Source organism: Ailuropoda melanoleuca, chromosome 8 (assembly GCF_002007445.2).
Source record: "Ailuropoda melanoleuca isolate Jingjing chromosome 8, ASM200744v2, whole genome shotgun sequence".
Taxonomy (NCBI): domain Eukaryota; kingdom Metazoa; phylum Chordata; class Mammalia; order Carnivora; family Ursidae; genus Ailuropoda; species Ailuropoda melanoleuca.
This window is the reverse complement of record NC_048225.1, coordinates 88,762,697-88,776,038: the sequence shown is the minus strand read 5'-3', so window position 1 is coordinate 88,776,038 and position 13,342 is coordinate 88,762,697. Positions and strand designations below refer to the sequence as shown.

The following is a 13,342-nucleotide window of genomic DNA, read 5'->3' as shown; positions in this document are numbered from 1 at the left end:
CTAGTTTCTTATCTCCATAGCAACCAGTTATTACTTGAGACTGCTCTTCTGTTGGGAGGAGAAAAAAGCTTTTAGGTTCTGAGCCACATGTACTCAGTCCTTTTGAATTTTTAACCTTTTTCCAAGAACTGTCAATCAAAGATCTTGCTTTCTTTTACTAAAATGTGTTCTGTCTTTGTCTATGTAAATCAGTATCAGCCTACACCTTAGAGACTGCACCCTCATCTGTGGGTAGTAAAGAAATGTTACTTATTGAAATTATTATAATTATTTTTTAATACTTATGTAAAATTTTTTTCAGTGACTTTTTTTAATTGAAACACTGTATTTTAGGAGCCTTAGCTAGTAGCTCCTAGCTACTTAATCTGAAGTATGTCTGATGGCCTTGAAAGACTGGGGCAGTGGTTTTTTTTTTTTTTTTTGTGAGGCTTGCAGTTTGGTCCAGTAGAACACTTTGTAACATATTTCCACTTTCTGCAGTAGGTTCTGCACTTTTAAGTAATATTGATAATGCAGCCAATAATTTTATCACTATGTAGGCACTCTTATTAAATGATATAATTTAACTAAGTGCTTCAGTGAAAGAAACACTTCCTGAAAGCTCCCATAATTTTAGCTCTTGCTAAGGAATGCTTTTCTTTAGTCTGGGCATGCATCATGATTCACAAGGTTGTTACTAGAGAATTTATAAGTCAGGCAACTGATTTGATACATGGTACCCTATGCCTTAAGAACCCTTTAGTTTTCTCCCATGCTGGGTAACAGTGTTTTTTTGGTTGACTATTTTAGTATATAACTTATTTTAACTATACTGATACTACTCAGGATGAAGCTGAAAATCTGAATTCCTCAAATCTGCACCAGCTTCGCATTTAATAACCTAAAGCTGGAAGCATGCTTTGGATAGTATTGTGATCTTCAGACTTTTTTTTTTTTTTTTTTGCTCATGTATTCCTTCAAAGAATTTTTAAAACTATATTATTTTATCATTTTTATTAAACTATATTCTCTGACATTTTTAAGTTCACATCTGAAATTTTTCATCTTAAGTTTGAATATTTTTTAAAAATGTAGTTTACGGGGGCGCCTGTGTGGCTCAGTCATTAAGCGTCTGCCTTCAGCTCAGGTCATGATCCCAGGAGGGTCCTGGGATTGACCCCACATCCCATCAGGCTCCCTGCTCAGCGGGAACCCTGCTTCTCCCTCTCCCACTCCCCCTGCTGGTGTTCCCTCTCTCACTGTGGTCTGTGTCTGTCCAATTTAAAAAAAAAAAAAAAAAAAGTAGTTTGCAGTGTATTTTAAATATTCACATTTTATTTTTTATTTTTTTAAAGATGTATTTATTTGACAGGGTGGGGGGAGGCCAGAGGGAGAGTGAGTCTCAAGCAGATTCTGTGCTGAGCACAGAGCCGGACAAGGTTCAATCTCACGACCCTGAGATTATGACCTATCCAAAACCGAGTTGAACACTTAACTGACTAAGCCACCCAAGTGCCCCTTAAATATTCACATTTTATTTTATTTGTTTATTTTTAAAGATTTTATTTATTTATTTGACAGAGAGAGGTAGAGCACAAGCAGAGTGAGTGGCAGGCAGAGGGAGAGGGGGAAGCAGGCTGTCTACTGAGCAGGGAGCCCCATATGGGGCTTGATCCCAGGACCCTGGGACCATGATATGAGCTGAAGGCAGATGCTTAACTGACTGAGCTACCCAGCTGCCCAAATATTCACTAAAACAAAACTGCTAAATATTTCTACTAAGTATGTCCAGGTAATTTAAATATAAAAGCATGATACTCACCCTGATTTTTTTTTTTCTTTTGAAAATGAAGCAGCTTGGGGATCCTGGATGTCTGAGTCGTTTGAGTGTCTGACTCTTCATTGCGGCTCAGGTCCTGATCTCAGGGTTGTAGGATTAAGCCCCCCAGCATTGTACTCTGCACTCAACATGGAGTCTGCTTGTCCTTCTCCCTCTGTTCTTCTCCCCCACCCCCACTCTCTTTCTCTCAAATAAATGAATAAATAAAATCTTTTTAAAAAGTGAAGCAACTCTACAACAGTCAAATTTTTTATCTCTTTTCCATTAAACTTTATTTTAATGTTTAATATTTTATGTTTTAATGACTTTTGTCTGATACATACATATGTAAATTGAAATTAAGTTATTAATTTCCTGTTACTAGAAGATGCTAAGAGATTTTTCTTTCTGTAAGAGATTTTTCTTTCTGTGTTGTAATTATCATTACCCTGATTATTATTGATAGTTGGTCAAAGTAACATTACAAATGTATTATACATTTTAATAATTATCACATAAACGTTTCTTATTGAGGTAAATTTATATTACTTACTCTATTCCATTTTTCAGCTTTTATATAAGTAAACTCTGAGAAACCTTGTTAAATAGCTATATACATGAGAATGCAAGTTTTATTCTGCAGTGTCACTCAATTTTTAGACAAATCCTCAGTTATACACCAAAAAAAATTTTGCATTGTAGTCCGTCATCAGTAATTATTTTTATTGTTCTATCAAGTTTTCTTATCGAAAGCAAAGAGTTGAAAATAAACTGAAGAAAGAATTAAACATAAACTAAATGAAAAAAGGATTTTTTAGTCACTAGAATCATTTGCTTTCTTTGTTTATACTGAGTATACTAAAAAGCTTGAGTAGAGTAGGACTATAGAACGTTTAATTTCAGATGTTCCTTGTATAGCTCAGCACGCTCAAGAAACAATTAGGAAAATCAAGATATTGTTAATTTCAGTACACATTTCCCAGTGCAGTATTTTTTGGTAAAATGCTTTATCTTATGTTATTAAGTGTTTTTCTTTTTCTTTTAAATCTTGGAACTACAGATTACACTCCTCCAGTTTATAGAGTATATCTGCCATATCCCCTAACTGGAAAATCAGTCAGCCAAATTAGAAAAAGTTAAATTAACATAGTTATACAACGTTTTGTAAACATGTCAATTCTAGTGTGAGGTAGGTGAATGGGTAGGTAGGTGCATAAGCACACTTTTTCAGTAAGTATTACTGTGAATATTCTGTGTACCAGTTGTGCTAGGCACTAAAAATAAAGCAAAAAAACAACATGTCATTCTTGCTATTAAAAAATTTAGGGGAGGGGCGCCTGGGTGGCTCAGTCATTAAGAGTCTGCCTTCGGCTCAGGGTGTGATCCCAGCGGTCTGGGATCGAGCCCCCGCATCGGACTCCTCTGCTGGGAGCCTGCTTCTTCCTCTCCCACTCCCCCTGCTTGTGTTCCCTCTCTTGCTGGCTGTCTCTCTCTGTCAAGTAAATAAATAAAATCTTTAAAAAAAAAAATTTAGGGGAAAGAGGTAAAAAGGCAGTAATTGGTTACACGACAGTTGCAATTGTGAATATGCTTAAAACTTCTGAACTGTATGCTTAGAAGTGGTTGATAAATTTTATGCTGTGTGTTTTTGACCACAAGAGGAAAAAAAAAAGACATTAAAATAGTGGGTAGAGAAATAAGCAGGGTACTGTAATAGCCTACAGGCAGCACAAGTCCCTAACCTAGCCCCCAGTAGAGACTTCCCAGAGGTAATAGTCAAGCTATCTCTTTGTCTACGTTAAGGAGAATTCCAGTTATCTCATTATGTGTTTTGCTCTAGGCTGTGTAATTGTGAGTGTGGAGGTGTTTCTGTTTCCCACTTCTGTTGATCTTCAGCCTAGGGCTTCCAACCCCGCCCTCCCCCCCCAATAGAACCGCCCCTTCAAAGTGGAGATTGTAGTATATATTCTGTTCACTTTGCAAATTTCTTGTAAGGATTAAATAAAGTATAGTGTACATGGAATCACCTTATAAACTCTAACTTGCTACACAAATGGAATTTATCATTAAATGAAATAGAATTTTCTTTGTTGTCTAGAGCTGGTATATGTGTGACTTCCTTTATGGAAAATCTTTTTAAGAGGAGCCCTATGATCCCTTGGGTGGGGGCCTTATACTGGACGAGTATCAGTTTGGAATGTGTTTGGCTTTTTGTTCATGTAACACAGATGTTTACTCACTAAACTTGATTCATGTCCCACAGTCAAATTTTTAAAAAGCAAGCATTTTTTAGAGGGACCATTGGTTATATATCTTAATCATATATGTAAAATTTAAAAAAACACTTTGTATTGTTGACATATTAAGTATTTATATCACTTTTTTTTTCCCTCCAAAAAGCCTAAAACAGAGGGGAAAAAATTGGAAAGACAACTCAGGGACAGTTGAGTGATGGTCAAAAGTAGAATTTGATTTTTTTTGTTTTGTTGGACAGTGTTCCAAGAGAAAAAGGTATCAGAAAACATACACTTTAGAAATGATCCTTGAGCCGAAAAATAGGTTTTGTATGGTTAATGGGGTAGATATTTTTCTATTGAATTTGTAAGTGTTACGATAAAGGATAAATTTTATGAGGAGAGGAAAGTGTAGAGGATGGTGAGGTAATCTTGTTCAGATTCAGGAATCTGAGTCTTTTCAGAGAACTAGCCTACAAGAGTTACCATAGTAACTGCATTATTGGGGGCATTTTCGAGATTGTTTCAAAGGTTATGTCTATGCTGCATGATTTGTAAAATGGTAGCATAACAGTTATCTCTGTACCTAAAATCATTTTTTTAACAGTGAGGGAAAAGGGAGAGGTTTAGACCCATTTTTAGGGAGACTAATTGTAATATTTTAGCTAGCCCTCGCTTGTTATAGTAAGAAGGAAACACATTTTAAACATTTCAGTATATTTTACTTTCCATCAATTTTAGACACAAAAGAATTTAGCTAGCAGCCAATCTCCATATTTTAAGAATTCACATTTCATTACAAGCCTAAATTTGAAGCCAACTCCTACAAGTTTTTTGTTGGAATTAGGATTGGAGGAGACAGGAAAGTGTTTTGAATGTTTTTTGTGTGTCCTTGAGGTTTCTTGGCTTTGGCAAGAAAAAGCCTGTGGGAGGTACAATAATAGAAAAAGCCATTGTGTTATTTCTGACTCGTTGATGGGGAAAGAGAGCACTTTGTTAGATTTTCTGTTTTTCATTTATAGTTTCCAACTTTCTGAAATATTCATAAATTCTCAGTGGATTTTGCTCTTTGCTATTCTCTAAATCTATAGGCAAAACCTTATTTTAAAAATACTTAATATTTTCCTTTTCACTTTTTTATTAGCATTTGCTAACAAGCATTTGCTATTAGACTTTTTAAAATACTTAGAAAATAAGACATATTCTCTGCTCATTTAAAAGCCGAGTTCATTTATGTTTGTTTGCTTGGTGGTTTTCCAGTGCCCTGGGCCCTTGTAGATCCCTTCTTCTTTAACATTCTGTAAGGGGTGTTATGCCCCCTAATGAGGATTCCTCAGCAGTAGTGCAGTGCCTTCAGTGCAAATAGTCATTTCATTGTTTTGAGTGAGCACACATAGTCCTGAACTATTTCCTCTCTGGGGTATGGCCAGTATGTAACTGTTTCTACCCTGAATAATAGGCTGCTATGCCAGAATTTCCAAATTTTACCCTTGTTATATTATAATAGAAATATGTTTTTTTTTTAATTCTCTAGGGAAACTTTCATTAATTTTTTTTAAACACACAAATTTTAAAAACAAATCATTTGGATAAATGCTTTCACTTTTGGCATACTATTAAAAGTAGCTCAAATCTTTAACCCTTTTGAAATTTGATATATTCTGCTGTAATTTCTCTAGCCTAATTAATGCAAATAGATTTTTTTTAAAAAATTCATATTCGTCAATGTTGGTTTAAATTCTGATGCTAAAATCAAATGTAAGACACTGTTTGCTTCTGATTATTACTTTGACTCTTACAAATATTCTCAAGCTTTTATCTACTTGGCATTGTGCTAATTTTAAATGGTTTTATAAATATACACCAACAATCCCATTTGTAGTTCATCTTAAATTGCTTTAAAGATATTATAGCTTTGAATAAATTAAATTTCCTTTATATCTTCTTTGTCTTGTTTAAAAAAAACTTAAAAAAAAAAAAACACCCACATATTCTTATACCCTGATACCATTTTTGTTGTCTTTTCTGTAGTCACCTTTGTTTTCTTAATTGCTCATACAACTGATCCGTGTAATTTGTTAGCACTTCTGTATAAATTATGTTACTTTGAAGCACTCATGTACAAAGTTTAAAGTTTAAAAATAATCTGTATATTGCTTAGAAACTGGGAAAGAGGCTCTGTGATGGTTAAAATAAGAAGTTGAACATTATAAATTCAACTTATGAAATAATTTTATCTAATTGGAAAGGAATTTAAAGACAGTTGCTTGCAAACAGAATTTTTAACTTTCATTTCAATTTACTGTATGTAATTTTACATGAGAACATTGGTGGAAAGTATAAACATCAATGAAAATTATTGTGTATAGGTATTCTCAGCAGAAAAAAAATGAGCAGGCAAATGTATTATTGGACATGAATTCTAGGTTTTTTCTTGAGTAGTAGATTAGATATGAATCTGTTTCCTTCAGAGTTGTATAGTATAATACAATAAGTTTACTAATCAGATATTGCTACATAATAAGTCACCCCAAAACTCAGTAACTTAAAACAGCAGTCATTTATTCTCAATTATGCATATGTGGGTCAGCCGGGAATTGGTGGTACTAGCCTGGACTCAGCTGGACAGGACTGTTTTAGGCCACTGTTCCTGCTGGGCTTTTGGCTCTTCCCTGCAGGTTTGGTTTGGGTCTGTTCTGTGTTTCATCTTGGGGCCCCAACTAAAGAGGCAGTAGTTACCCCCAAGGAATACTCTTCACATGGTACTAGCAGAAACATTCTTATTGCATAAACACATTGTAAGCCTGTGCTTGCTTCTTATCTGCTAACCTCCTACTGGCTGAATCAACAAGTCATATGTCTAGGCCCAGAGGAAGTCTTTTCATTCTGAAGCCAAAGAAAATTATTAAATACAACACCAGTGGGGTAAGAATCATGAGAGAGGGGTGGTAGGGGTAGGGTAGGTGGGGAAGGTAGTGAATATTTTTAAACTAATCTAATCTACCACAACACAAATCTATTTTGGCTGATTTTTTAATTGGAAAAAGATATAAACAATTTTGTAGAGTAATTAAACATGGCTAATAAACATATGGAAAATGTTCTACTTCACTGATAGCAAAAGAAATTCAAGGTGAAATATTTAATCAAAGCAGTGATGATGCTTATTGCTATCAAGGATGTAGAGAGATGAACACTCATTCTGTTCATAGAGCATAAATTGGTAAGCAATTTGGCAGTTCTACGAAAAGTCTTAAAATCATCCATACCTTTTGACGTAGTAACACCCTTTCCATAGAAACGTTTCCATAGGTAGAAATGAACTTACATTTACAGTATTATGTAGTAAAAAACTGAAATAATCTATAAATGTCCACCAATAGGAAAATAATATGGTACATGGCATATTATATCGTGGCTTGTCAAAAGTAATGCAAAGCACCTGCAAATAGTAGATGAAGAATAATCATATTATTAAAAGCTAACATTTATTGAATATTTCTATGGGTCAAACGCTCTTTTAAGCATTTAATATGTATTGACCCATTTAATCTTCACAGCAGCCCTATGAGGTATTAGAATCAGAGTTGGACAGTAATTAAAGTGGCAAAAGCACATTTTATTCAGGAACTACTGAAGTAGAGGAAAAGAGATCTCAGTAGAGAACTAGGCTCAATTTTGAGTATAGGAACAAACAAGTGAGGATTTTATAGCCAAGGAGAAGGGTAGGGGGTCAGTGGATGAAAAATTACTAAAAGGAAACATCAGGGATGAGGGAGGATTCTGGTTAAGCTGACTTGACAGGATTCTTGCTAAAGGAAGACCAGAATGGTCAGATAAAAGGTGGAGGATAAAGAATTTGATATTTAGAGTGATCAGATATTGAGGGCAGGGGTCCTCTCTAAGCTGACTTAGTAAGATTCTTGCTACAACTGGGTGGTGTAGGCTTGACAAGGATAGATACCAAGTTTGAGGCCTAGAGAGCACTATGGTTAAGTTAAGGAGAGAGTCTTTGTCAGAGGTAAGCACTTGATCATCATTTTACAGGTGAGGAAATTGAAAACAGAGAAGCTACTTGCCAAAGTCATACATCTATTAAGTGAAAGAACCTAGGTTATGAATCTGAATACAATAGTGTACTCCAAAACCAAGTAGCTATTAGGTGGCAAAGCTAGAATTCATACCCAGGTCTTGTAGTTATTTTTTATTCTATCATACTGCCTTCTAAGTTTATAGAATGCTCTGAGCTCTTCCCAAAGGTTAAATGTTAAATGTTAAACTAGTGGTAAACAAAGGCAGAAAGGTCAGATAGAGTAGTGTGCTATTCCTACATGTGCCAAATAAATTTCTGTTTGAGAAAGCACGAAGGTACGTTGAGGGAGAATAATTCAAACAGTTCTTTTAAAAGAGTAGGTTCATTTTCTGATCCTTTGTTCCTAATGACCACACTCATGGAAAGCCAAAGACATTGCCAGGAACTGGCTATTTCACATTAACAGTCACAGGCTTTTATTAGTAGGAGCAATGTGGAGTCAGGCCAAATATGTAAATAATTCCTCTCTGCCAGAAAATTGAAAGTCATTCTTGAATTAGAGGGAAGCAAGCACTAACATATTAGTGTTGTTTTGAATGACAGGAAAATGGTTTGACATGAATAATTTACTTAGAGTTGTATTCTTTGTGAGGGTCTTAAAATTCACTTCTTAAGCAATACCTGAGGTAATTAGGTATTTGTTAAAGCTCACTATTTTCTTAATATATATGGTTAATAAACAAGGAATGTTGCCAAGGTGCTTCTTAGAATGTAGTGAACAAAATATGAAAAAAAAGACTAGTAAGCTAATACTTAGTTTCATTGGTACTTTCAATGAGGTACAAGATATGGTTTTCATAGAAATTTTTTAAGGAATTTTTCTTACATTAAAAGCAGTATTTTCTTCACATATTAAAAAAAATAGTGCTGCTACTTAATAGGGAAAATAAAACATCTACCTACTATTTAAATATCACATGGATGTGTTTCATTTCTTTGTTTCCTGTGGGATTCTCAGGGCTGCCTATAAATACTTTTTAGTCACTTCTGAATAATAACCTCGGGCATAATTTCTTTCTTTTTTTTTTTTTTAAGATTTTATTTATTTGAGAGAGAGAGAAAAAGCCAGCGAGAGAGGGAACACAAGCAGAGGGAGTGGGAGAGGAAGAAGCAGGCTCCCAGCAGAGGAGCCCTATGTGGGGCTCGATCCCAGAACGCCAGGGTCACGCCCTGAGCCGAAGGCAGACGCTTAACGACTGAGCCACCCAGGCGCCCCCATAATTTCTTTTAAAGGCAGAATTGTACTACTTGCAACTATTTTATCCCTACTCTCCTTAAAGGAAATGAACATCTACCAAACAAAGTGGAATACTAAAGCCCACCCAATTTCATAGCTGGCGTAGAAAAGATTGAATTCCTGAGGAAAGATGAACTGAAAGTCTAGGATCTGTTGTACAATCTTCCTCTTCCTTCTCAGTTATGAATACACAAACGGTCCATGACTTGCCATCGTTCAACTTAAGGATTTTTCGACTTTCTGATGATGTAAAAGCGATACTCATTCAGTAGAAACCGTACTTCACATTCTGAATTTTGATCTTTTCCCAGGCTAGCGAGATGCAGTAAGATACTCTCATGATGCTGGGCAGTAGCAGCAGCTCCCAGTTGGCCACACAATCACAAGGGTAAACGACCAATACACTTAGAATCATTCTGTTTGTCACTTTCAGTGTAGTGTTCAGTTACATGAGATATCCAGCACTGTATTATAATATAGGCTTTGTGTTAGATGATTTTGCCCAACTGTAGGCTAATGTAAGTGTTCTGAGCACAGTAGATTAGGTATACTGAATTCATTTTTGACTCATGATGTTTTCAGCTTACCATGGGTTTATTGGGATGTAACCCCATCATAAATCGAGGAAGATCTGTATGACTAAGTATATTTCCTTCCTCAAGAACTGAAAAAAAATGATTTCACCTGATACTTGAAATCAATTTTTTAAAATCTTTCATTAAACCTTCTATTGCAGAAAATGGAGAAAGTTAAACCACCTTGAGAGAGACATCCATCTCTGCTCAATTTAATCAAGTCTTCTGCCAGTAAGGATTTCAAAAGCACCATTTTAGTAAAAGGCACTATTCTTTTTTTTATTTTTTATTTTTTTTAATTTTTTTTATTTATTTGACAGAGAGAGACAGCCAGCAAGAGAGGGAACACAAGCAGAGGAAGTGGGAGAGGGAGAGGCAGGCTCCCTGCGGAGCAGGGATCCTGATGCGGGGCTCGATCCCAGGACCCTGGGATAACTCCCTGGGCCGAAGGCAGATGCTTAATGAATGAGCCACCCAGGCGCCCCCAAAGGCACTATTCTGAGAGTGAGAACATGGGCTTTGGAGCTAGATACAGTAAGACGAGGTTAACTTAGCCACTTATTAATTTTGTCACCCTGAGAAAGTGACTCAACTTCTTTGAGTTAGAGGTTAGTAAAATTGAGATAATAATTCCTACCTCATAGGGGTGCCTGGGTGGCACAGCGGTTAAGCGTCTGCCTTCGGCTCAGGGCGTGATCCCGGCGTTATGGGATCGAGCCCCACATCAGGCTCCTCTGCTATGAGCCTGCTTCTTCCTCTCCCACTCCCCCTGCTTGTATTCCCTCTCTCGCTGGCTGTCTCTATCTCTGTCGAATAAAAAAAAAAAAAAAACTTTAAAAATAATTCCTACCTCATAAATTTATTATGAGAATTAAATTGTGAAAGTATACTATAACTGATGGTAATTGGTTATTGGTATCCTTTCCATGATTTGTAGTGAAAGTGTGAAAAAACTCTTCTGCAAAATATTAGGAAAGAGGTTTTAACTACAGACATGGAGCAATTCAAAATAATTATGAGTAGGTATCTGGACAAAATGGACAGTTATTTTTATGAAATGTAAATTAGCAAAGTAAATTCAGGAAAACATAGAAAATCTAAATTACAAATTGAGCACAATTTTCTTCATTCCTTTGGTTCTCCTTAAGTGTCAGGTCAAAATGTCTTCACAAGTGAAACCTTTCAAACCTTCAAGGAACAGACAGTTTGTGCCATTTAAACTGTTTCAAAACTTAAAGAAAGAAAGCATCTTTTTTCTCTTTTAAAAACCAGCACAGGGGTGCTTGGGTGGCTCTGTTGTTAAGCATCTGCCTTTGGCTCACGTCATGATCCTAGGGTTCTGGTATCGAGCCCCACATCAGTCTCCCTGCTCAGTGGGGAGCCTGCTTTTCCCTCTTCCTTTGCCTGCTGCTCCCCCTACTTGTGCTTGCTTGCTCTCTGTCAAATAAATAAATAAAATCTTAAAAAAAAAAATAGCATAATTCAGAGAAAGATATTCCTCAGTAAAACTATAACTTGGTCTTACATGTGAATATACCAGAAAAATTCCTAATAAAACATTAGGAGCTGGAACCCACCAAAATGTTAAAAGGATAATATACTATGACTATGGTATTTTAGGAATATTTTAACATATCACTGTACTGGAGGAGAAAGGCCATGTGATCATCTTAGTAAATGCCAGAGACATTGACTAATTTAAAATATATATATATATATATGTATATATATGTAAGGTTACATCTTAAATACAGCAGGTACTATATTTTTACACACACACACACACACACACACACACACACACACCCCTATCATGACTAAAGGTGAAGTATTAGAGACATTCTCATTAAAATCTGGATTAACATAGGGTATCTGCCATCATCACTATTATTTAACATTCTTCAGACCATTACTCTTATGTAAGAAAATGAAAATGAAGTAAGAATATTAAAAATTTTAAAAGCATGAATAAAAATATATCAACATTTATAAATAATATGGTTGTCCAGTGCTCTCAGTTTATTTGCCTTTCTATGAAATTTTTATGGTGAATGTGCAATTTTTTCTAAAAGGAGAACAGTTATGTTCATTTAAAAAATTAAAAGGGTGTTGGCCTTGACTATATTTCTAAACCTCTTTTTTAGCCTCTTATATTCTGTTATTCTAATAGAGCTGTTTGCCAGTATGTACCTTCTTCGTACTCATGATTTCGTTTTGAATCTGATACCAGCCTTTTTAGAAAGTAAACAGATTTGTTTGTTTTTACGTCAGGAAGGTTAATTGCCTGCCCCAGGTCATGTGGCAGTAAGTACCAAAACCAGAACTCTCAGCCTCTGAATCCATTCCTTTTTACACTCTAAAAAGTTTATTTCCAGCAAGGCAGCAAGATATAATGCTGTGATTCTCAAGCTTTCGTATGTATATGAATCACCATGGATTATTACTTAAAAATACTTAATTCTTGGGCCCACCTTCAGTCTAATTCAGTAGGATTAGGGTGATGACTCCAAAGTTTGCCTTTTTAACATGTACATCATGATGCTTCTACTGACTGCACTTAAGTAAATAGTAGGATGTAAAGAACAGAGATTGTAAATGGATGTGGTGTTGAGCAAATGTGGAAACTACTGAGTTTGAGTACTGCTTCCTCCTACTGTACTATTTGTAAGATCTTGGACAGCCAAGCAGTGAATGGTAGGGAAGCATCGAACATATTGAATGAGACCATGGGCTTTAAATTACAGCACCTCAAACATGTTACCTGATAATTACAGTCCCCACTTCATAAGAAGGTTCTAAGGAAATAGGTGTAAAGTTCTTTATGGAGAAATGAGAAAACAGGGCAGAGACAGACTAAAAGTGTTACTTTAATGGAAGTATCAACAACAACAAAAAACAAAGAAGTACCAAGGGTTCTTTACTGACAAAAAGATTTTATGTTTTCCCTATCAGCTTTTTTTCAGCTTCAAGTCATTAGAGACTATTTAAACTTATTATCTTTAATTAAATCTCACAGTGTATTGATGACTCCAATTGATGAGATGGTTCCTAAATTTAAATATTTGAATAGGTGTTTCAGAAGTACTAGTAAAGTCTGAAATAATACAAGTTTTACTCCTAGCATTTAATTTGAAAGAATAGGTATCAAATGGAGATTTCTATAAAAAGGCATTACAGTCTTGGACTGTTTCACTCTGAGACTAAGAATTGTTTCAGATGGCATTTTTAGAGCTGATATGTTGAACTAGTATAGAATGTTGGCAAGTTGTGTGAAAAATGGTGGAAAAGATTTTGGCATTCCCTCTCTATGCATGTCTGCTATTATATATATCCTCATTTCTTTTTAGATCTGTTAATTGGCCATAATGTGGAAAATATATTATTATTTTTTACATTTCTAGATTA

The 13,342-nt window shown here is 35.3% G+C and overlaps 1 protein-coding gene across 1 annotated transcript in view; it reads left to right on the top strand.

The window, feature by feature from the left end:
* Positions 1–13,342, top strand: part of XPR1 (xenotropic and polytropic retrovirus receptor 1) — a 236,222-nt gene that overhangs the window by 181,268 nt on the left and 41,612 nt on the right. The gene's annotated exons all lie outside the window — the stretch shown is intronic.